This window comes from Carya illinoinensis, chromosome 9 (assembly GCF_018687715.1).
Source record: "Carya illinoinensis cultivar Pawnee chromosome 9, C.illinoinensisPawnee_v1, whole genome shotgun sequence".
Taxonomy (NCBI): domain Eukaryota; kingdom Viridiplantae; phylum Streptophyta; class Magnoliopsida; order Fagales; family Juglandaceae; genus Carya; species Carya illinoinensis.
Window position 1 is genome coordinate 20,248,823 of NC_056760.1, and position 27,160 is coordinate 20,275,982.

At 36.0% G+C, this 27,160-nt stretch overlaps 1 pseudogene; it reads right to left on the bottom strand.

The window, feature by feature from the left end:
* Positions 1 to 24,445: 24,445 nt before the first annotated feature.
* LOC122275596 lies at positions 24,446 to 26,903 on the bottom strand (annotated as a pseudogene).
* Positions 26,904 to 27,160: the final 257 nt, after the last annotated feature.

A 27,160-nucleotide genomic window follows, 5' to 3' on the forward strand; every position in this document is an offset into this window, starting at 1 on the left:
AGTAACCTTAACCCACAGAAAACATGCTGGGGGAAACGACAACTTTCAAGGCATGACCCTCATCCTTTATTGCCCCTTCTTGTGATCCAGGGACCTCAAAAGCCACCTTCTCTGGGATGTGGTAGGTGGAAACCAATGATGACAAGATCTCAAGGGTAGCCACCAAGCACCAGTTGTAACTAATGACGACAAGATCTCAGGGTGATCTTGGGTTGAACGGCCTTCCTGGAAGCATTAGGCTTGAAGTTAAAGGAAGTGATAGAAGAAGAAAGGAGTTGAATAGGAAAAAGGAGGTTAGGGCACAAGGAGATGAGGATGCAGTAAAGGGGCAAAAGGAGGTTAGAACTACCCTTATATAGGCTCCGAACAATAGTTGGCATCCTAGAGTCATAGGGACACAAGCACCCCATGAAGCCAGTAAACTCGTCTCAAATCCCGTGGCACATACTTTATGATTTGACCTGGAGGGAACCACCTGACACCTCAATGCTGAAGGGACAAAATGGACACAATCGAGTGCCAGAATTCAACCGTCATAGAACGTGCCAATAAAGTTAGGAGGGGGACCGTCATACGCCGCATTAAATGACAAAAAGACCAAGCAGGCATGTCCAAGGACTTATATGTCCTAGATTAAAAAAATACAAATATATAATAAATTTGTATTTTTTTTTATAATTAGAACTTTCCATTAAAATAAATAAAGATTTATAGACGGCTATCAAGCTAAATGGCTTGAGAGATAATATCCAAAAATCCATCTCACTACAACTAAATAGGATCAAATAAACAAGCATGTCTAGCTAGACCATGAGCTACCACGAAGAATTTTGTGGGTGGAGTCCACCACCTAAGAACTATCTAAAACTAAATGTTGATGGAGCCACTTTCCATAAACTTCATCAAGCAGGAATTGGGGCATTGCTGCGAGATCCTCAAGATAATGTTCTAATGGCAACTACTAAGTTTGAATGGGAGGTGGAGTTACCTGAGGTGATTGAATTTTTAGTTGTGTTACGAGGATTGCATCTGATTGTCTATAATATGGGCATTACTCATTATTAAACTATAAACATATCATGTATAATAAAATATACTACGGTTAACTAATGTAATATTAAACATTAAATAATTAACACTAGCTAAACAATACTAAAATATATTGATTACCATGTTTTGAATAAATACCAACTTATTAAAATAGAATACCAACTTATTAGTAAGTATGTGTATAATAAGCATACTAATTAAAATAAAGAATTTGTGAACAAGTAATATTATAATATATATCGAATAAGAATATTAAAACATACTAACTAATTCATAAGACATAGTAATTAAAACAAATAAGATCAAAGCATGCTAAGGACCAAATAAGTAATAAATTTAAATTTAATTTTAAATACTATACATTGGACAATATATATTTAGAATGCATATGTATAATAATTATAAATAACCAATAATTTTCTAATAGAATTCTTTTATCATTTCAATCATTTTCAACGATACCACCAAAACAACAACGAAGAAATATGCCTACCCCCCAAGTCTCAAACTCGTTGACGACTCCCCAACTGAGGAACCCACTCCTCAACAAGTTGATACACAAGAGACAAACAGCCAGTTGGCACCTACCAGTAAGGAAATGTTTTAATAATTAATTATATTCTAATACTCCCAAAGATTGCATTTCATAATTTTAAATTTATTAGTTGATGCCTTGTCACGTCGCAATCGTGGCCTAACATGTGGCCTTACACTTGAGAAAAATAAAAGGCACAAAAAAATCAAGGACACCATTCCTAATAACTCCACTTGGGAAGTGTATGATAGTGCAACTTCACTTTCCTCCTATGTCGATCGATAAACTTGTCCAAGCTTATGCCCCATTTTATGTGCGCTCATGCAGAGAAGTTCCGAACAAGATTAATAAGGATCACGTTCAATGTAGTGTACTGATGAATTAATGTGCCATAGTAGATTCTCTAAGAGATGTTGATTAAATACATTTTTTATGTAATTGACTTTTTAGGATGAATTCGACCTCAATTTTGGCCATAGTGAAGATGTGTGAACTGTGAATGAGTTGATGGCTACATTATTTCGGCATCACAAGAGACAATGTCATGACCACTTCAAGAAATTTGAGACGTTGGAAGAGGCCGCTCTATCCCCTTTTCAGAAAATGAAGTTAGACGATTGGAGAAAGTGTTGTAATCTGTTTGCAAGTCCAGATAATTAGGTATTCTAAATTTATACCCTATAACTTATTTACATTTATATTAGTTAATTAACATAGTATATAGTTTTGTAGTACTTAAGTTCTCTAAATGCACAAAATAGAACGACTTTGACTATCCACCATCGCACCGGTTCAACGTAATTCTAGTGTCTTGCCAATAAAATGGTCACTAATAACTTATAGAAATTCACTAATTGTTATCATATTCTTTTATTTTCAGTACTACCATTAAAAAATTATGAACATTATTTTTTAAAATTACTTATGAGGCTTTGTTAGAAATGTTATGATCCTGAAAATTTCTCCCTCATTCATGTCTATGCTGCTACTCACACCGATTAGCACAATGACTGGATTGATACTGTGCCTAAAGATAATTCTGTAAGTGATGTTATTTGCTATGAATAAATTATGCAACATGTGAATAAATATTATGGTTGGTTTGTATTTCTTTTAATATGTTAGTTATTGTGTGTTTTCTTTATAATTACAGGAAAAAATGATGGGAGGCAGTCAACTTTTGAGAATTATCTCCTAGTGACATAGACATATTCATGCAAGTGCTTGGGACCAAGTCTAGTTTGGTAAGAGGTTTGGGGCGTTCTTTTAAACTTGTCAGTTCATCATCCACGACCTCGACTTTAGAAGTTAATAATTAAAATTACCCAAGTACACCTGGTTCTACATGTTAACACACTACAAGTTGTTAACATCGATTAGTAACCAATATATCTTAATAATGTTAACACACTTATTTTGGTTACAAAAGGAAACTCTTTGAAGAACTCTTCAAAGATAAAATCCTAAAGGGCCACCAAACCCAAGAAAGTCAATTCATTGATTGTGAGAACTACAAGTAAACCGTTTATAAAACCTTTGTAACTAGACTCGTTTACTCAAGACATGCGACCGGCTTGTCTTCTACTGCAGTAAATAGTCAGAACCTCTGACACTCTCCAACCGTTGCCTTTCCTATTGGAACCTCCAGTGTTGAATATCGAATAGAACAACTCCCTCTTGGAATATCTCCCCCTCAATTCCACAAATTGAGCTTCTCGGAAAAAGTCCTTCACACCAAAATTTTCCTTTGCACAATCCCTTGAAGTTCTACCCAGATCCTTAAGCTTTTGATCAATGTAAATATGTGTAGTTCAAGTCCTGAGGGTAAACCCTCAGCTGAATCCTTTATAAATATGTAATGTTGTCATTGACTAGGAGAAGGACTCACCTGACAGGTTTATCCAGTATCACAGTCAAATACGTTTCTAGCAACTTGTGAACACCTTGGACTGGATTATCCTTATAAATTGCATCAAGTTCAGATCAGCTTCAGTTTCTTCAATATGACTTGCTTCTTTATCTCTTCAACTAATGCTTAGACTCTAAACATACTTAGGACTCTTGTTGACTCTTGTCTTATAATACAAATACTTATTCTTATCGGATCACTAGAGTCCAATTAGGATTACATTTATTCCTAACATCATAAGCATCTAATCCTAGCCAAACATAAATTACATTTACAATCTCCCCTTTGGCTGATTGATATGCCAACTTATATTGGATGAATGTAATCTAACATGCAAAAACAACTAACCAACCACCAACAAAGATCTCATATAGATAGTCATACTTTTTAATGTACAACCCAAACTCAAATAACTTTAAATATAACTTTTCAAAAAAAGATTCAAAACAAATGGTGGTGGTGGTTGCATGTTGTCAACATTGCCCAGCTCCTAGCTCCCTCTGCCTGCTTTTCATCCCTTCTCCCCCTATGTTTGGTAGCATCAATCAGAGTCAGATTTATCTTCCCCATCTTCTCTTCCCATTTGTCCACAAACGAGTCAAATTTTAAATGCAAAATTTGAAGTTGTTCAACTACTTAAGTTGATTGTTTTGGGGGAGGATTAGAGGATGTGGATGCCTCATCCTGACTCATTTTCTTTAGACCAACTACTGCTTCTGACTTGGTGACAGTTTTGGAGGAGATCTTCCCATACATTTTGATTGTGGCTTCGGTGCTTCTCAATGGAACTTTAGCTATTTTTGCCAACTTAGTGATAAGGCCTCCAAATGGAAAACTTTCCTTGTCTATTTTGTCAGTTCTAGCCTTTGAAATCACATCAACAATATGGGTGGGGAGATCCATAGGTGTACCTTTCACTAGGGCATATATAAATTGGGCTTTCTCAACTGCCAGTTCAGTATGCCTAGAGATGGGCCACAGATTTGTCAAAACCACTTTGTCTAAGAACCTATATTTGGGGAGCATAGATTTCATAGAGAGCCTATGAATTTTTGGGGGCCATGTAGGTGTGCTGGGCCCAGAAAATAGATCTTTCATTTGGGCCTTAGATGGGGTCCCTATGCCCTTGTATGGAAAACCTGGGTTTTTCACACTTGGGAGCTCATAGAACTCTCTTATGATCTCGGGAGTGATAATCATGTCAACTCCCCTCGCCACAGATGTAATGAAATTGTTATCAACACTTAGTAAAGCATTAGCATAGATGATAAAGTATTAGAATTGCATAATTAAGTTGCTTAAATGAACGATTTATTTTATCAAATGAGAATTGAGCACTTAACTATGTATCAAATTCTAGTACTTGATGTTAAACTAATTGATGCTAATATTTTATACATAAAATTCTATAATTGTTGCAGGACATTTGTGAAAATAATAAAAGAGCAGAAAAGTGCAAACACATGCAGCAACAAGATCATTCGGACAGCCAACAGCAGACCATTCAGACCAACATGCAGAAAAACACATGCAGAAAAAACAGATGCAGAAAAACAGATGCAGAAAAACACATGCAGAAAAATAGATGCAGAAAACGTGGACCTACAAGACAGCACATGCAGAACAGAAAAATCACATGACAGCACATGCAGAACAGAAAAATCACATGATCAGCAGAAGAGCATTCGGACCACAACATCACACATGCAGAAAATTCAACCATGCAGCAGACCAACAAATGTAGACATGCAGAAAAATGCAAACATACAGACCAAACTCACATGGACAGCACACCAATGCAGAAAAAATGTTGCTGGAAGGCAAGCTTTTCTTGCTTCTGCACATGGAAGAAAAATGCACACATGCAGGAGCACATCACAAGGACGCTGGTGAGTGAAAAGAGGCTGGAAATTAATAAGCTGAAAGTCATACAAAGCTACTGCCTCTCCACCGAAATTGACATTGAAGAAGTAGGCTGCCTCTCCACCGAATTTGACATGGAAGTCATTAAAGGCTGCTGCCTTTCCACCTAATTGGATAATATTGGAGAAGGAAGACAGCTGGGTGGTTGAGACACACGGCTATAAAAAGACCTTAGAGAACAAAGAGAGGACACACGGTTCAGTAGCTAGATTTGTTATTGTCTTTTCCTTTGTTTCAGACACTGGGCAGCCAGTTTTATTTAGTTTGTCTTCTTTGTTTCTTTGTTTTTTTATTCGGCTACAGCAGTAGCTAAACTTTGTTTTCATTGTTTCTTTGTTTTATTTATTCGGCTACAGCAGTAGCTAAACTTTGTTTTTATTGTTTCTTCCAGTTTTTCATTCGGCTACAGCAGTAGCTTAGTTGAAGTTTTTTTTCTTCTTCCTTTCATTTCCTTTGGGCAGCGTTAAGTTTCATTTAATTTTCTTAAGTTTTATTCATTTAGTTAGTTTTGATTTGTTTTATCTCTTTGAGCTTTGACCGTTTGAATTGCTGTTTTTTTTTAGTATAGATCATCTATTTTGCATTTTAAAATTTATTCTATGTTAGTAATTTCTTTAATTTTTAATATGAGTTTATTTAGATTACTTTTTATTGTTAGAAATATTATGCATAGCTAATTTCTTAAGCTTGGGTTGCGGAATGGGACGTGATTTGTTTTGGATTTTAGATCGATGCAATATTTTGTTGATAATATTGATTTCACTAAGTTACTAGTTGGATTTAAATTGAAAGTAGATTGAAGCTCTTGCTCTTGTTTTGTTGTTGACGTAAGGCACATCAAAAGCTTGAAAATTATCAAGGCTTCTCTCGTTTGTTTGCTAATGTGTGTTCGGCTAGTAAAATAGAAAATTCCTTAGGAAAATATTGCAAAACTTGAGCTTAACCTTTTTATCTTCCGATTATCAATACCTTGATTGGGTTGTTAATCGAGAAAATTATTTAGAATCCAAAATAAAGAGAGTCCCAAACCCAACCCAAGTGTTCGTTAATTTGTTTTTTTTTTTAGAAACTCTAATTTCAATTTCGATTATCTTTTTGCATTGCATTTTAATTTTATTTTCATCTCTCATACTCGATTCACTTGTTACTCACAAATCTTTTATACGCTTTGATAACCCATTGTCCCTGTGGAATACGATCCTGGACTTATCCTTGATACAACTTGACACTTCTACACTTGGAAGCACATTCGAAACCGAGTCAAGTTTTTGGCGCCGTTGCCGGGGACAACTGGTGTTTATTAGAGCATTCCTCTACTGCTGAGAGGACGTTTGTGGAGCTGTGAATCTCTTCACAGCCTGGGTGACATCTAATCTTTTTCCCTTCTCTCTGTTTATTCTTCATAGTCTTTGATTTTCTGGTCCTGTTTGTATGACTGGTTGGACTAGAGACCATACATCTCGACTGTTTAGGACAGAATCATTGACATCTTTTAGCTCTGCATCATCTTCTGTTGAATCATCATCAGACACTATTAGCATCATGGCTGAAAATGAGCATCATGATAGGGAAGTGGAGAATCCAATCAGGACACTTAGAGAATATCTTCAGCCTGTTAGGACTAGCACACCTTCTTGCATCATTTTACCTATTAATGCAAATGCTTTTAATTTCAAACCTGGGATGATTCCATTGTTACCACACTTTCATGGTATGGAATCTGAAAACCCATATTTGCATATCAAAGAGTTTGAAGAAGTGTGTTCCACATTCGTGGATAGAACATGCACTGATGAAGTCATAAGATTGAAACTGTTTCCATTTTCCTTAAAAGACAAGGCTAAGACATGGTTAAATTCTTTAAGACCAAGATCCGTTGGGACTTGGCAAGAAATGCAAACTGAGTTTTTAAAGAAATTTTTTCCCATGCATAGAACTAATGCTTTGAAGAGACAGATCATGAATTTTGGCCAAAAGGATGTGGAAACTTTTTATCATTGTTGGGAATGATTCAAAGACCTTTTAAATGCATGTCCCCATCATGGATATGAAAATTGGAGGGTCATTAGTTTTTTTTATGAGGGGTTGCAACCAAAAATGAGACAATTTGTGGAGACCATGTGTAATGGAGCATTTTTTAACAAAGAACCTGAAGAAGCTTTTAAATATTTTGATTATCTAGCTGAAAATACACAATCATGGGATACATCTGATGTTCATGATAGGTCGGAAAGTTCAAGGACAATTTCAGGGGGTGGGAAATATAATCAGAGAGAAGTAGATGATTTGAATGCTAGGTTGGCTATGATTTCTAAGAAATTAGAAACCATAGAACTGAAGAAAGTGAATGAAGTACAAGCTGTACCTCAGATTGCCTTGAGCTGTAATATTTGTGAAGGCTAAGGGCATTCAACTAATGATTGCCCAACCATTCCAGCTTTTAAAGAAGTTCTTTTGGATCAATCTAATGCTGTTAATATGGTTGCTAAATCTTTTTCAGGTCCTTATTCCAACACATACAATTCGGGATGGAGAAATCACCCTACTTTCAGTTGGAGAGGTGATCAAGCTGCTTTACCTGCACCCAACATAGCTGGTCCTTCACAAATTGTACCCTACACTATCCAAGGAGGTCTAGGACCATCTCAGTATGCCAACCACATGGTGCCAGCCCAGAAAAAGAACCTTGAAGACAATTTCCAGCAATTATCCACCAACTTCCAGCAGCTGTCCACCAATTTTCAGCAATTCATGCAAAGCCAAGCTGCTATCAACAGTCAAAATTCACAAGCCATTGCTGAGATTCGTGGGTCAGTCACAAGGTTGACTACAACCATGAGTGCTCAAGAGAAAGGGAAGTTTCCTGCACAATCTCAGCCTAATCCCCAAGGTCAAAACCACCAATTTCAAAATATGGCAGGAGATTCAAATGTCAAGCAAGTCAAGGCTATTACAACCTTGAGAAGTGGTAAGGTGATTGGCATTCCAGCTCAAGAGGTAGAAAATAATGGTAACACTTCTAAACCTCTTTCTGAAAATGAGGCACATGATCCTTTGAAATCTGAAAGTGTCCCAAGCACTACACTTGCACCTTTTCCTCAAAGGTTAGCCCCTTTGCACAAAGATAAGCATCACGCGGAAATTCTTGAAATTTTTAAGCAAGTTAGGATTAATATACCATTGTTGAATGATATTCAACAGATTCCTACCTATGCTAAATTTTTAAAGGATTTATGTACCGTAAAAAGAAAATTGAATGTGCAAAAGAAAGCTTTTCTTACTGAGCAGGTCAGTGCTATTATCCAAACCAACACTCCTCCCAAATACAAGGACCCAGGATCCCCTACCATAGCTTGCATGATAGGGAGCTCAAAAATAGGCCAAGCATTATTAGACTTAGGTTCAAGTGTGAACTTATTGCCTTATAATGTTTATGTTCAGCTTGGATTGGGTGAGTTGAAACCTACTTCTATCACATTGCAGTTGGCTGATAGGTCTATTAAGATTCCAAGGGGTGTTGTGGAAGATGTTTTGGTTCAAGTAGACAAACTCTACTATCCAGTAGACTTTGTCGTACTCGACATGCAATTGACTAATCATTCTACCTTCCAAGCACCTGTTATTTTAGGAAGACCTTTCTTGGCTACTTCTAATGCACTCATAAATTGTAGAAGTGGAGTTTTAAAGTTGAGTTTTGGAAATATGACCTTGGAGCTAAATATTTTTAATCTTTGCAGGCAACCGCAAGAAGTTGAAGAAGTTCATGAAGTGAATTTGCTGGAAAATTTCATTGATGAAAATTCTGCACATTATTTTCAACTTATTGATTCTTTAGAAGAATTTGAAGAAGATTTGAAAATATTTGATAATGTTAATGACTCATCTTTTGTTTCCTCAATAGGTCAGCAAGTTACACCACCATGGAGGCCAAAATTTGAGCAACTTCCACCATTGGCATCAACCCTCAAGCCTTCAGAAGAGCAATCCCCAACTTTGGACTTCAAACCTCTTCCATTGGAGTTGAAGTATGCTTTCTTAGGACCACAAAGCACCTTCCCTGTGGTGATTTCTTCTCACTTAACTAGTGAACAAGAAGATAAATTGCTAGAGGTCCTTAAGAAGCATAAAAAGTCTATTGGGTGGACAATGGCTGATATAAAAGGTATAAGTCCCTTGGAGTGTACCCATAGGATTTATTTAGAAGATGAAGCAAAGCCTTCGAGGGAAATGCAAAGAAGGTTAAATCCCACAATGAAGGAAGTGGTTAAAGGTGAGGTGTTGAAATTGCTTGATGTGGGTATCATTTACCCCATCTCGGATAGCAAGTGGGTAAGTCTCATTCATGTAGTTCCAAAAAAATCTGGGCTTACCATTGTTACAAATGAGCAAAATGAATCGATTCCCACCAGAATTCCTACTGGTTGGCGCATGTGTATAGATTATAGGAAGTTGAATGCCGCCACTAGGAAAGATCATTTTCCTTTGCCTTTTCTTGATCAAGTGTTAGAAAAAGTTGTTGGACATGCTTTTTATTGTTTCTTAGATGGATTCTCCGGTTACTATCAATTAGAAATAGCACCAGAGGATCAAGAAAATACCACCTTTACTTGTCCTTTTGGTACTTTTGCTTTTAGGAGAATGCCTTTTGGTTTATGCAATGCACTAGCAACTTTTCAAAGATGCATGCTTAGCATCTTTAGTGACATGATTGAGAACACTCTAGAAGTGTTTATGGATGATTTTTCTGTATTTGGTGATTCATTTGAGAGTTGTTTAACCAATTTACAAGCTTTTTTGGCCAAGTGTGAAGAGAAGCAATTGCTACTTAATTGAGAGAAGTGTCATTTCATGGTACAACATGGCATTGTTCTGGGACATATTGTTTCGTCTAGAGGACTTGAAGTAGATAGAGCAAAAATTGAATTGATTTCTAAACTTCCTATACCTAAGTCAATAAAAGACATTAGATCTTTTCTTGGGCATGCGGGTTTTTATAGGAGATTTATCAAAGACTTTAGCTCTACTTCTAAGCCTCTATGTAAGCTATTGATGAATGATGTAAAATTTGATTGGACACCCGAGTGTCAAGAAGCTTTTTATCGGCTTAAAACTTTGCTAACCACTGCTCCTATTCTTCAACCTCCTGATTGGTCACTTTCTTTTGAAATCATGTGTGATGCAAGTGATTTTGCTGTAGGAGCTGTTCTTGGACAGCGTAGGAACAAACTTCCCTATGTCATTTACTATGCAAGTAAAACTTTGAATTTTGCTCAAAAAAATTATTCTACTACTGAAAAAGAATTACTTGCTGTGGTATTTGTTTTAGAGAAGTTTCGTGCATATATTCTTGGTTCTCCTATAGTCATCTTCACTGACCATGCAGCTCTCAAGTATTTATTGACAAAGAAAGATGCAAAACCAAGGTTGATTAGATGGATACTTTTACTCCAGGAGTTCAATATTATCATCAAGGATAAGAAAGGAGTAGAGAATGTGGTAGCCGACCATCTGTCTAGGCCACAGTTGCTGAAACTGAACAACCAACACCTGTTCTTGATTCTTTTCCTGATGAACATCTTATGTTAGTTGAAAGTTTGCCTTGGTTTGCTGATATAGTAAATTTCTTGGTGACAGGACAAACACCACCTCATTGGAGCGCTCAAGATACACGAAAATTCATGCATGAGGTGAGATCGTTCTTCTATGATGATCCTTACCTCTTCAAGTATTGTTCAAATCAAATCATTAGGAAGTGTGTGCCCAATGACGAAATTTCTGGTGTCTTAAATTTTTGCCATACGGAAGCTTGTGGTGGGCATTTTTCAGCCCACAAAACAGTGGCCAAAATTCTTCAAAGCGGATTTTATTGGCCAACCATGTTCAAGGATGCTTTTAGTTTTTGTAAAACTTGTGAACCTTGTCAGAAATTAGGAGGAATCACTAGGAGAAATATGATGCCTATGCAACCCATGCTCGTGATTGAAATTTTTGATTGTTGGGGGATAGATTTTATGGGACCATTTCCTTCTTCTTATGGCTATTTATACATTTTGCTTACTGTTGACTATGTTTCTAAGTGGGTTGAGGTAGTCCCTTGCAAATCTAATGATCATCAAGTTATTTTAAAATTTTTGAAAGAAAACATTTTTGCATGGTTTGGCATGCCTAAAGCCATAATCAGTGATAATGGCACCCACTTTTGTAACAGGCATTTCTCGGCCTTAATGAAGAAGTATGGTATCCATCATAAAATCTCTACTCCCTATCATCCTCAAACCAATGGACAAGCTGAACTAGCAAATAGGGAGATTAAAAACATTCTTGAAAAAACAGTTAACCCAAACAGGAAGGATTGGTCTTTGAGATTGTCTGATGCCTTGTGGGCTTATAGAACAGCCTTTAAAACCATTTTGGGCATGTCTCCATATAGACCAGTGTATGGTAAGGCTTGCCATTTGCCTGTAGAGTTGGAACACACTTCTTCAAACTCTTTGATATGCAAATATGGGTTTTCAGATTCCATACCATGAAAGTGTGGTAACAATGGAATCATCCCAGGTTTGAAATTAAAAGCATTTGCATTAATAGGTAAAATGATGCAAGAAGGTGTGCTAGTCCTAACAGGCTGAAGATATTCTCTAAGTGTCCTGTTTGGATTCTCCACTTCCCTATCATGATGCTCATTTTCAGCCATGATGCTAACAGTGTCTGATGATGATTCAACAGAAGATGATGCAGAGCTAAAAGATGTCAATGATTCTGTCCTAAACAGTCGAGATGTATGGTCTCTAGTCCAACCAGTCATACAAACAGGACCAGAAAATCAAAGACTATGAAGAATAAACAGAGAGAAGGGAAAAAGATTAGATGTCACCCAGGCTGTGAAGAGATTCACAGCTCCACAAACGTCCTCTCAGCAGTAAAGGAATGCTCTAATAAACACCAGTTGTCCCTGGCAACGGCGCCAAAAACTTGACTCGGTTTCGAATGTGCTTCCAAGTGTAGAAGTGTCAAGTTGTATCAAGGATAAGTCCAGGATCGTATTCCACAAGGACAATGGGTTATCAAAGCGTATAAAAGATTTGTGAGTAACAAGTGAATCGAGTATGAGAGATGAAAATAAAATTAAAACGCAATGCAAAAAGATAATCGAAATTGAAATTAGAGTTTCTAAAAAAAAACAAATTAACGAACACTTGGGTTGGGTTTAGGACTCTCTTTATTTTGGATTCTAAATAATTTTCTCGATTAACAACCCAATCAAGGCATTGATAATCGGAAGATAAAAAGGTTAAGCTCAAGGTTTGCAATATTTTCCTAAGGGATTTTCTAGTTTACTAGCCGAACACACATTAGCAAACAAACGAGAGAAGCCTTGATAATTTTCAAACTTTTGATGTGCCTTACGTCAACAACAAAACAAGAGCAAGAGCTTCAATCTACTTTCAATTTAAATCCAACTAGTAACTTAGTGAAATCAATATTATCAACAAAATATTGCATCGATCTAAAATCCAAAACAAATCACGTCCCATTCCGCAACCCAAGCTTAAGAAATTAGCTACGCATAATATTTCTAACAATAAAAAGTAATCTAAATAAACTCATATTAAAAATTAAAGAAATTACTAACATAGAATAAATTTTAAAATGCAAAATAGATGATCTATACTAAAAAAAACATCAATTCAAACGGTCAAAGCTCAAAGAGATAAAACAAATCAAAACTAACTAAATGAATAAAACTTAAGAAAATTAAATGAAACTTAACGCTGCCCAAAGGAAATGAAAGGAAGAAGAAAAAAAACTTCAACTAAGCTACTGCTGTAGCCGAATGAAAAACTGGAAGAAACAATAAAAACAAAGTTTAGCTACTGCTGTAGCCGAATAAATAAAACAAAGAAACAATGAAAACAAAGTTTAGCTACTGCTGTAGCCGAATAAAAAAACAAAGAAACAAAGAAGACAAACTAAATAAAACTGGCTGCCCAGTGTCTGAAACAAAGGAAAAGACAATAACAAATCTAGCTACTGAACCGTGTGTCCTCTCTTTGTTCTCTAAGGTCTTTTTATAGCCGTGTGTCTCAACCACCCAGCTGTCTTCCTTCTCCAATATTGTCCAATTAGGTGGAAAGGCAGCAGCCTTTAATGACTTCCATGTCAAATTCGGTGGAGAGGCAGCCTACTTCTTCAATGTCAATTTCGGTGGAGAGGCAGCAGCTTTGTATGACTTTCAGCTTATTAATTTCCAGCCTCTTTTCACTCACTAGCGTCCTTGTGATGTGCTCCTGCATGTGTGCATTTTTCTTCCATGTGCAGAAGCAAGAAAAGCTTGCCTTCCAGCAACATTTTTTCTGCATTGGTGTGCTGTCCATGTGAGTTTGGTCTGTATGTTTGCATTTTTCTGCATGTCTACATTTGTTGGTCTGCTGCATGGTTGAATTTTCTGCATGTGTGATGTTGTGGTCCGAATGCTCTTCTGTTGATCATGTGATTTTTCTGTTCTGCATGTGCTGTCATGTGATTTTTCTGTTCTGCATGTGCTGTCTTGTAGGTCCACGTTTTCTGCATCTATTTTTCTGCATGTGTTTTTCTGCATGTTGGTCTGAATGGTCTGCTGTTGGCTGTCCGAATGATCTTGTTGCTGCATGTGTTTGCACTTTTCTGCTCTTTTATTATTTTCACAAATGTCCTGCAACAATTATAGAATTTTATGTATAAAATATTAGCATCAATTAGTTTAACATCAAGTACTAGAATTTGATACATAGTTAAGTGCTCAATTCTCATTTGATAAAATAAATCGTTCATTTAAGCAACTTAATTATGCAATTCTAATACTTTATCACACCCCCCAACTAGCTTTTTGCTAGACTCTAGCAAATAAAGTGAATGAATTCATGCAAAGGTGAGATTTCCAACTACAATTTCAAAAGAAGTTCGAGAATCACATGCCATGAAATAGACTTGTTGAGTTTAAGAACACTGGAGATAGATTAATTTGAATTTTGTATCAACTAAGAGATTTATATACAATTTAGATAATCAACCAAGGGAATTACATGTAACAAAGCTTGCTTTCTTTCAAGTGCATGGAAATGGGGTTAGAATTCCAAGATCGACTACCAAGAGACATTAACAGTTTCAATCACAACAACCAATCTGAGAAAACCACATGGTCTTACTCTAATTCAAAACCATTGTAGTGGCGGCTTTCACGCTATTACACTTTGAAAAGCGCTTACTTTTTTTTTGTAAGGACCCCGGTAATAGGCAGCCTTTTCCACTACACAAATGTAATTTTTATTTTTTTTATGTTTTTAGATTTCCTAGTGGGGGAATCGGACCTATGAATGTGCACCTATCCACACTTTCACAAGTCAGCCCTTACCACTAGTCTACCTAAAGGATTTTTTTTTTTTTTTTTTTGGATCCCTGGCTTGTCCCTTTTCTCATATAATTCATTTCAAATTTCTTCCTAAGCCATTAGGATATGGTTCATTAGAGTCTCAAACAATTGAAGTGTAAATCAACCAACAATGACTCAATGTAGTCTTTCTAGGCCTACAATGTAGTCAACAAATTTTTTTTTTTTTTTTTTAGTGGACCAGAATATGTCTAAGGCATGCAAACCGAGAAATAAATTCTCTTCCACCCCCCAACTAGATTGTAGCATTGTCCTCAATGATGTAAGAGAAACGAAAAGAATTTACACAAAGAGAGCAGTTAAGGGGCAAAACAACTAAAAGAAGAACCAAAAATTCAAAGAAAAACTGAAGGAAAGAGGAAAATGAAGTACCTGGATAGCTTTGAAAGGAATGCAACCAAAATAAAAGATAAAAACTGAAGAACAAAAGAAAACAATGAAAAGAAATGGATAGATTAAGATCCATCAATTAGGATCAAGCAAATGTAGAGTAGATTCCTCAGGTGCAAAGTTAGAAATAAAAGGCTTGAGCCTTTGACCATTAACCTTAAAAATGTTACCATTGAGAGGATTCATTATCTCTATAGCACCATGAGGAAAAACAGTTTGTACCACATAAGGCCCACTCCATCGAGACCTTAACTTACCAGGGAACAAGTGTAACTGAGAGTTGTACAATAACACTTTTTGATTAGGCTCAAAAGTCTTACGTTGGATGTGTTTGTCATGGAAGTTCTTCATTCTTTCTTTGGACAACTTAGAGTTGTTGTAGGCATCCTTCCTTAACTCATCCAACTCAGACAACTGCAATCTTCTCACACAACCAATAGAATTCTCTAACAATTTGAATATCGGGAGCAGGATCTCCCTTAGTGATCTTTTCCCACCCTCTGTCAACAAAACCGTGGGCTATAAATTCAAACTCAGGTTCATTCAAGTCATTTAAGGTTACATCTCTTTCTCCAAGTACGTTTGTTTTGGAGAAAACTATTTTGTATGCACTGTCAGCTTCCTTACTAGAGAACTTGGGTGGTTTTGAGCCTATGGAGAAGGGCTTTTAAGTACTCCCTACTCCCTTATTCGAAGCTAACCCTTAGTCTGCTACCTTAGCTTTCTTTGGTGTTTTCTCAAGTGATTCGAATTCCTCCTTACTAGAAGAATTTTCTGGAGATACCTTCCGGTCGAATTTGGCTTTTTTTGCAATAGTTTTGTATCTCATCTACACAAGAGACTAATCCTTTATGAGTATGACTTTATGAGTATTGACGTAACCTGATCTCAAAGTGAAATAATATCTCCTAAAAAATTTACCCATTCATACTCATATTTATAGAAAATTTTCCAGAAATCACATATATGTTCAATAATTTTTATGGGATGGGCAAAATTATCTAACCCTAACAAAAAGTCATGCAATACAAAGTGAAGAATGAAAACATTAAAGCCAGCCAAATAGAGTCATGCTGACTCTATTCATCACCTTTCTCAACAAAACCCAACATGCATGTTTTTTCAAAACCATATCTAACCCCTTCCAATAGATTTTCAAGTCTTAAACCAAACAGACTTCCAAAAGCTTAAGGTATTTCAGACAACTCTTAAAGAAGCAAGAACAGTAAATTCCTAAAAGGAATCCTTAAGAGACGAACAATCTTCAGAGACTATATTCAAAAAAGATAACTTACCTTGAGATTCTGTAGAAGGATTAACACGAAGAATGAGCTTCAGAAAACACAAACAGATTTTGGGGTTTTTCCTTCTCAATGAGTATTGAAGAAGGCAACCAAGGTTATGGGATATGAGAATCGGGGCTTAATGATAGATTAGTGGTGATGACATGCAATTAATGCTACGGAGCAGTTTTATTTCCAATTTCCCGCCCAAGGCCTGAAACGTGCCATGCACGTAGGCCCCTTTTTCTCTCAACATGTATAGTATGCCTTAGAGGCAACTCTCCACATTAAGTCCAGTTATTTATGCTCCTTTTTCTTTTGTAAATAATTTGGAAAAGGAAAATAATTTTAAAAACCCAAACAAGAAAAAAATGTATATATCATCCATAAGATTTGAGCCTTTTTGAGTAATCCCTTTGTCCTGGACTTTGTTCAACTCATCCCCCTTTTTTTTAGGAGAAGTATTTCCAACTGATCAGTCTTTACCATTGAACATTTTTCTTAATAGAGAACCTCCCAAGAACTCGTGTGTGTGTGTGAGTGAGGCAAAGAAGTCTTTCCATTTTTATTATTTCTTTTGCTCCTTTTTCTTTTTCTTACTCCCCTTTTCTTAAAAACATTCCAAGAAGGATGGACTTTCCTAAAAAGTCAAACTTTATGCTAGGGCCTATATACCTAAAAAGGTATTTCCCTCCAAGCACAGGGTCAAATTGACTCTATATGTCCAGTTTGTATTGCTCATCTTTTTCCATAATGAATAAGGCAATGCTTTTTTCTCTCAAAGACACTTAGAGCTTAGATCCATGCATGAGTGTTTGTCTTTTTCCATAATGACTTTTGAACACCCGACTTTTTCTATAAGGATTGACATGTGGGCATGGCAAGAGGAGACCCTTTTCTATTTGGGCAATAAGTTCAACTAGTTTTAGTCAATTCAAGGCATAGACTCCCCCTTTCTTGGTGCATTATATGAGTATATGCATGGTGTCAACAACTTGTTAAGAGGTCAGATATACCTCCTCACAGTGTAGAGAATAAAATTCTTGAGTGATCTTTCTTAAGAGTTGTGCATCAAAATTAAGAACACATACTAGAGAAGATCTACCACGATCCCAACAAAATCAATAGGTGAAGTCACAATGCTCACAGACGCGGTAGACTAACAAAAACCTGTACCTTACCCATGATAGCCACACAAAGATTGTAAAAAAATAAAAAAATATCAATTAAAAAAAACAACATTTTTTTTATTATAAAGAAAATAAAACAAAAATCAGGGCATGTCACACACACCAACATCCTTCCTTAGAAACTCAAACCTTAGACTATCTAAAAGTTTGGTGAACAAATCTGCCAGTTGGTGTTTGGTGTCAACATGTTCTAATGACACTACCTTTGTTTCAACCAAGTCTCATATGAAATGATGCCTTATATCTATGTGATTGGCTTGCAAATGTTGCACATGGTTCTTCGAGATACTAATGGCACTTGTATTGTCGCAATAAATAGTCATAGTATCTTGAGGGAACCCGTAGTCCTCAAGCATCTTTTTCATGCAAAGAAATTGAGTGCAAAATCTACTAGCTACAATGTATTTAGCTTCAGCAGTGGATAGGGAGATGGAATTTTGCTTCTTGCTCATCCATGCTACCAAATTGCTACCAACATAAAAACAACCACTTGTGGTGCTTTTTCTATCGTCAGCATTACCAGCCCAGTCAGCGTCAGAATAGACAACCAGACTTATATTTGAATCTCTGGAATACTAGATTCCATAGTCATTTGTAGCATTCAAGTATTTCAAGATTCTTTTTACTGCAATGAGGTGTGATTTTTTAGGATTTGCCTGAAATTGTGCACAGACACCTACACTTAAAGCAATATCACGCCTGCTAGTAGTAATGTAAAGAAGACTTCCTATCATGCTTCTATAGAGAGTAGGATCACTGCTCTTACTTGTAGAATCCGAACATATTTTAATTGAAGTGCTCATTGGAGTGCGCGCATGTGTCTTCCCTTCCATGCCAAATTTCTTAACAAGATCTTTATCATATTTAGATTGTGAAATAAAAATCCATTCTTCAGTTTGTTTAATTTGAATTCCAAGAAAGAAATTTAATTCACCAATCATACTCATTTCAAACTCATTTTTCATTTCTTTGGAAAACTCATGTGAAAGTTTATTAAGAGTGGATCCAAACATGATATCATCTACATATATTTGAGCTACAAGTAGATGCTTACCAGATTTTCCTAAACACAGTGTTCGGTCAACTTGACCTCTGGCAAAGTCATTGTCAAGCAAGTATTTTGTGAGTCTTTCATACCATGCTAGAGGTGCTTGCTTCAATCCATAATTAAGATCCATTTTCCAGCACTATCGTAGACTTTGCATTCATCCTTTGAGAACTACACAGAAAGATTATCATCACAAAATTGACTAATACTTAACAGATTAGCCTTGAGACCATTAACAAAAAGAACATTATGAAGATTAGGTAAACCGGGAACATTCACACTTCCCTTTCCTTCCACTGTTGTTGTACATCCATCACCGAAAGTTACTGATCCACCACTGGTGGACTCAATTTTTTTAAACAATCCTTTGTCTCCTGTCATATGTCTAGAGTAAGCACTATCCAAATACCACATGCTAGTGTCCATTGCTTTGAGTGTTGCGTGTGCTACTAGGCATACCGCTTTTTCTTTTACTACCCACTTGGTCTTGAAATCCGTATTTTTTAAATTTTTTGAAAAACATAATTCGGATAATTCACAAAGTTTCTTACCTAGGGTGTTTATTTGATTGCTCAATTTTCCACTTTAAATTCTAGATTCTTATCCTTACTCAAAAACTTATTTCTCTTTCCTTTCCCTCTTGCTTTTCTAAGTCTAAAGCAATTTGTTCTAATGTGTCCAATTATTCCACAAAAATGACAAGTAAGAACAAACATTCGTTTGCTTACCTGGAGAAATCATCATTGACTTGCCTTTGTTAACAGATTTTTTTGAGATATTTTCTGTATTACTTCCTTTCACAAAGGTGATACCTTTGGATGTAGAGGCAGCGGATGCGTTATGATATGAATCTTTGGAAGTATTATATCCCAACCTTGTGCAATCGGGACTATCTCATTGAAACTCTAGTAGTCATTTAGTTTTTGAATGGGAGTTTTTTCTTTCAATTCCTAACACGCTGCCAACTCCTTTTCCAGCACCTCTTTCTGGTCACCCAACTTTGTCAATTCCAGTTCTGTCAGCTTCAGTGCAAATTGTTCTTCTCGTTCTCCATGGTGGTTAGATTTTTGTACAGCTTTTTGTTTACTTTTTGGATTTTCATGAGCTCTACACATAAGTCCTCATATGCTTCCTGCATACTTAATTCATGATTAGACACTTTTGTAGCAACATCAGATTCAGTGTCACACATACCCATGTTGTCTGATGTGCTTAATTTCTATATAAGTTGTCATACTTTTATCATTAATTTTATGCTAGTTTGTGTTTAATTTTCTTATTTATTAGATTTTTTTATTTATTTTTTTATTTTTTTAGGAATAAATAAATTGAAGGAGTCATCAAGAGAATAAGAAACATTCAATTCTCAAAATTCCTAAAGTACTATTCAGTAATTGAAGGATAACTTTTTCTAGGCAACTCCAATAAGGGTAATTTCAGTGTCTACAAAAATACAAGAGAAAATCCTAGAACTTTTATGTTTAAATCCTTGGCCAAAACTGAATATCTAGAAGGCGAAAAGGGCATCAATTCAAAAGTCATAAAACTGCCGAATTCCTAAAATACCCTTCAGTATTTAGAGCATAACTTCTTGTAAAAAGCTTCAATAAGGGCAATATCGGTATCTACGGAAAGCTGAGATAAAAATATAAAAATTTTGTGTTTAATAGGGGGCCGAAAACAAACATCTTTATGGATGAAACAGTGCTTCAAGCAGGAGGTCAAAAATCTGCAGAATTGGAGTTCATCAACGATAAAGATTCTTGATCTACATAGAGTTTCCTTCTTAACTCTTTAATATTCTCTTTGTATAATTCTCATTATGACTTTCAAAATTATTATGGTTTGTTTTGATTAGATTATGAACTAATTTCTATTGCTAAGGCTACGATGTAGCCTCTCCATGACAATCTTAAATCTTATTTCGTTGTGATCATAATTTTATCATTCCTTTTGAGTATACATCATTGAGTTTAATGCCTTCAATTATTTGGCCAATATTTGAATGATTTATTGTGCATGTTAATTCGAGGGATGATGTATGTAGTTTAGCTTCATATGATGTATGCAATGAATTGAACGAAAGACAGGAATGTGCCAACATGATTTGTTTAGCTTTTATATGAAATATTATTAATTTTAATGTGCTCAAATGCTTTTAAATTTGCATAGACATATCTTAGGTTATCTTAGGTTGAGTAATTCTAATTCTACTCTAGAGAAGGTCTTAGATAAGTTAGAATATTTCGTTGTCAAATAAAATGATAATTGATTGATTGTATGGTTAGGATTTGGGATCGGATTAGTTAGGTGAGTCGGATGCCTTAGTATTTTCTTCTTGGGTGAAATCCTCTTCTTTTCAAGTGTTTGGTCAATTCTTTAGTTGTTGATTTAATTTAATTTGTTGTTGTTTTTCTAATTAAAAATCCACCACTTTTCTTGATTTTCAAGTAACTTAGAATTAGAACAATGTCAATAGTTAATTGGTAAATAGTCCTCGTGCGTTCGACATCTTTCTTATACATTACTTGGTACAATTTCATACACTTACAAAATTTCACAACATTGTCATAAACGCATTGTTTGTTCTTGTCAGCATGATCAGTAATGGATGCAGAGAAAGCAATAAAAGAAATTTCACTATTAGAAGTTGTGTCTAAATCTTCAGAATCAGAATCATCACTCAGAGTAGTATTCAAAACTTTTTCCTTTCTTTTAAAATTAGGACATTCAATTCTTATGTGAACAAAACCAGAATATTCATGACATTGCACTTTCTCTTTAGTCTCGATTTTGTCTTTATTCCATTTTTCAAGTTCATTCTTTGTAACAAAATTCTTACATTTTCTCATTTTTCCAAAATTCTTTTTATTAAACAATAATTTTTATAATTTTCTTGGCACAAGGGCTAGGTCATCATTGCACCAATGTTCATCATTAGAATGACTCTCTTCTTTAGTAGTTTTGAGTGCGATGGACTTACCTTTCCTCTATTGTGGAAGAGTAGATTCATATGTTTGCAAAGAGCCTACCAGTTCTTCTACCCGAATTGTGTCTAAATTTTTACTTTTTTTTTTTTATGGCTGTCACCTTTGGTCGAAAACTTTCAGGCAGGGATCTCAAAATTTTTCTCACAACTCATGCCTCCTTCACCTTCTTACCGAGATTGTACCTGGACTTAACAATGACATTTATTTTAGCAGAAAACTCATTAAAGGTCTCATCATCCAGCATTTTTGTTTCCTCAAATTTTGAGGTCAATATTTGTAATTTAGTACTTTTGAACATCTTGGTCCCTTCATGTGTGGTTTCCAAAATATCCCAACCATCTTTGGCATTCTCATACATAGAAATCCTCTTGAATTCGTCAAGTGAAATTGCCATAAAAATGGCATTTAGACCTTTGTTGTTCCAATTGCAGCTACTAGATTGTTCTTTGGTCCATTCTTCTATAGGTGATGTGGGCCTCATCCATCCTGATTCCATGGTTAACCATACTTTGTCATCAAGCCGTTTTAGAAACGCTCTCATCCTTACCTTCCAGTAGGCATAGTTATCACCATCAAATTTTAGTGGTGATGATAATGTTGCCATGATCTTCAAGGGGAATGGATCACACTCAGATTGAGTGAACCACACTCTGATGCTAATTGAAATTATCCAAGTACCCCTGGTTCTACACATTAACACTCAATACAAGTTGTTAACATAAATTAGTAACCAATGTATCTTAATACTGTTAACACACTTATTTGGTTATGAAGGGAAATTCTCTAAAGAACTCTTCAAAGATAAAACCCTACAGGGCAACCAAACCCAGGAAAGTCAATTCATTGATTGTGAGAACTACAAGTAAACCATTTACAAAACCTTTGTAATTAGACACGTTTACTCAAGACATGCGACCCGCTTGTCTTCTACTTTAGTAGGTAGTCAGAACCTCTAACACTCTCTCACCGTTGACTTTCCTACTGGAACCTTTAGTGGTAGAATCTCAAACAGAAAACTCCCACTTAGAATATGCTCCCCCTCAATTCCACGAACTGAGCTTCTCAGAAAAAATTCTTCACACCAGAATTTTCCTTTGCATGATCCCTTGAAGTTCTACCCAGATCCTCAAGCTCTCGATCAATGTAAATTGTGCAATTAAGTCCAGAGGGTAAACTCTCAACTGACTCCTTTATAGATATGTAATGATATCATTGACTAGGAGAAGGACTCAGCTGACAGGTTTATTTAGTATCACAGTCAGATAAGTTTCTAACAATTTGCAAACACCTTAGACTAGATTATCCTTCTTGATTGCATTGGGTTCAAATTAGCTTCAGTTTCTTCAATACAACTTGCATCTTTATCTTGTCAACTGATGCTTAGACTCTAAACATACTTAGGACTCTTGTTGACTCTTATCTTATAATACAAACAAGATGTGATAAGAGTTCGAATTCAAATACTTATTCTTATCGGATCATTAGAGTCCAATTAAGATTACATTTATTCCTAACATCATACGCATCTAATCCTAGCCAAACATAAATTACATTTACAATAATCTCACCAAGGATTTATATGCAACATGTCAAGCAATTGAACAGATGGAGTCGAGATAGCTAGAGTTGGAGTCTCTATTATCGCAACAGTCAAATTTAGATATGTATTTGTAGGAACAACAAAGAGACCATGAGGAAATAATATGCATTGAAGTCCAAGAACAAGTATAGAGGTAGATGATGGTCCAAATGGAGCGTGTTGTGTCACTGTAGTATAATCGCAATGTGCGAGGAAAAAAGGAGAAATAAATTTTATCAATATTATCTCAATATTATCATTGTTTATAACTTTTCATATCTAATTTTGTAACTCTATAAGACATTATTAGTTGTTAAATTTATAGTGTAATATGATACAAGTGGTATATTTTTTAATTTTATGAAATTAGTATTTCTAATATGTACGCTCAAATGTAAATAAGAAACGTTCGAACAAAACACTACCAAATTATAACAAACCATTCAAGCGTAGTGCACTTTGTTTGAATGTACCCCCCCTCATACAATCTAACCATTCGAATGTTAAACCAAATGTACCCACCCTCATACAAACATCTGAACGTCAGGCAATTCATGTTCCAGCGGTTCTCCGTTGAGTAAATATTAAATGTTCGAAATGAAAATAATACACGTCAACTTCTGTTGTTCGAATGTTAATCAGTCAAGTTTACGTTCAAGCGTTTATATATACATTTGAAGGTTAGTTTCTGTGATAGATTTTAACTATTACAAAAAATTTTCATGTTTGAATGTTACATCAATTGTGACATTTGAACAGTAAACTATTGCAAAATTCTTTTCTATGATCCCTTTTACGTGACCGTTGTGGTGACATTTTAAATTGTCACAAACTAGTTTTAGTGATGGTTTGTCATTTCTAGTAACAGTTTTGTCTGTCACAAAAGCCAAATTCTATTGTTGTGAATTGACATAAATGAAAACTATATTAATGGAACATAAACATGTCACAAAAAATATTCTTTTTCTTCTTTATATATATATGCCTCAACATTGTCAACATTGTTGTCAGTAGTACTCCCTAACCAGATCCTAGACTAGCTCTTGTCAATATTGTTTATTGAAGATTAGATCACACTGGTGCTTACAGCCAAGCAGCTTTAGCACAGGAGAAACAAGTTGGTCTTTGACTCCCAATTCCTATCCCCCCTAGCAAGTCGCCAAGCTAGTTTCTTCTAGTATATCAGAGATTCAATTGCTAAAGAGGACCCAAGATAAGAAAACTACTTTGATCTCCACCCTACCCCAGTGGTGCAAACCCCCCCTACACCATTACAAAGTCAACTGGGGTGCTACTACTAACAAAGTTCACTGCAGAGTTGGCATAGGGGTAGTTATTAGGGACTAGAATGGGTGTGTCACAACCACCCTAAGATCCACCTGTGCCTCCTTCCTTGACCCTCTGTTGGGGAAAGCTATTGCAGCTCTGAGAGCTGTCAAATTTTGTGTTGATCTAGGCTTCAACTTTATCATTCTCGAAGGGGACTCATTGACTGTGGTTAAGGCAATCAAAAGCCTTGAAGAAAGCTGGAGCTTAGTAGGTCTTCTCATCTCAAACATTAATCAGTTTCTGATAGTCTTAGGTGATTGGCAAGTTATCATATAATAAGGTAACTCAATACAGTGGCCATTGTTTAGCTAAAAGCTCACTAGAACTCTCTTAGGAGTCTATTCACGTAGAGGATTATCCTCATTGTATTCACAACCTTTTTGTTTGATTATTAATACAGATGGAACATTTTTCTCAAAAAAAAAAAAAATATTCCTCAATTTGTGGAAACCATAATTTTAATTTACAATGCACATAAAATATCAATATATATGGCCTTTATGATATGTGCTTATTAAATGGAATAATAGGTAAAACGAGATTGAGATCAGATTTATTGTTGAGTAAAAAATCTTTTGTAACTAAGCATCAACTTCAAAATCACCTCTCGCTAGGATGAAAGAGCTGGGATGCTTTGTTCATTCTTGAAGAAATTAGTGGGATCGACCATGGTCTTCACATGAACCAACCTGTTAAAGTTGCTCTTGAAATATTTAGTACCCCATGTACTTGCCTGTCTATAGCTTGTGTTGCCTTCCTTACTATTTGTTCCAATGTCAAGGTCCCTATAATTGATGTATGCTGCTCTTGGAGATTTTGAAACATAGGCAGCCATGTAACTGTAAAGCCTTCTGATCCAACTTAAATGCCTCTCAGATGCCACAATTCCTTCTTCTTCCCAATTCACCAAGTGTTGGATTTTGTAGATGTTACCAACTCTATGTGGGAAACGAATTGCAGATCTGGGATTTCACTCATTCTTCCCCCATACGGACTAAGGATCAATTCTGCTTCCTTGGCCTCTTTTTGGTAAAATCTCTCCCAAATCCCTTCCAAGCCAACTTCTGGAATAGGTCCATCACGTAGTCAGATTTTGCTTTGAAAGAAGTTGGTCTTGTTAGAGGAGTCCTGCTTAGCAATACATCCAAGGATTCCCCAATTGGAAACCCAACGAAGTAAAGGGTAGATTCAATCTAGCTCATTTCAGAGCAATCTTCTCTTACCAAACCTAGTTTAGGGAAGCTCTCTTGCATCAATGAAAGGAGATTATCTATCCCTTCGAGATACAAGGAATTAAATGAAGCTTGTATTGTTCTCCTCCCTTCTTGGCTAGAATTGGCAGCACTTAAGGTGATGAGAATGAATAGGTCTTCATCAAGCTTGTCTGCAACATATTGCCACCGATGAACAAGCTTGGTTGCATTTTGTTCCAAGTTCCTATTAACTGTGAATACAGTCACAGTTGATGGAACATGAACCAGCTTGATTTTCCATGCAACAATGACTCCGAAGCTAGCCCCTCCACCTCCTCAAATGGCCCAAAATAGATCTTCTCCCATGGATTCTCTGTCGAGGATTCTGCCCTTAACATCAATCATTTGGGCGTCAACAATATTATCTGCAGCAATGCCATATTTGCGCAACAAGGTGCCCCACCCTCCCCCACTGAAGTGTCCACCAACACCCACAGTTGGGCAAACTCCCGCAGTAAAGCCAAAGTTTCTACTTTTCTTGGCAATCCTATAGTATACTTCACCGATAATGGCACCGGCTTCGACCCATGCAGTGCCATTTTCTACATCAATATTGATTGAATGAAGATTTATCAGATCAAGTATGATAAATGGAACATAAGAAACATAAGAAAGGCCCTCATAATCATGACCACCGCTTCTAACTCTTATTTGCATGCCATGTTTTTGGGAACACTTAATGCTTGCTTGAATTTGGGAGATATGCAATGGCGTAATAATGACTAGAGGTTTCGGGGTGGCAGGTGTTGAGAATCTAAGATTTTGTATGGAGAATTCCAATACATACGAATATGAGGAATTGGCGGGAGTGTAAATGACTTGAGAAAAGAGGAGGTGGAGTTTCCAGTATCAAGGGTCAGGCATTGAAGGAAGTCTTCATGGGTGTGAGCCGAAGTAGCCCATAAAAATGAGAAAAGAAGAGTAATAACAAATGGAATAAGCACTGAAGAGCTAACGTCGGGCTTCATTTTTGTTTGTGTTTCTGATGCAAGCTTCCTTATTTATAGTGTTATGAGGAGATATATACGTACTTTGTTGAATACTGGGAAATTAAAGTGAAAATTGTACGTACAATGGTGGGCATAATACAGCTGTTGGATATAACGTACATATTTTGTAACTTTGCAGGAAACCATGGATTCGTTCATAGAAAATGAGAAAACTTGCAGCTATCGTGCACGTACGTACTACGTAGTATATTAGCCCAAATTGCTTGGCGATTTGAGAACATAGAACTTTGACAAAATTAATTTT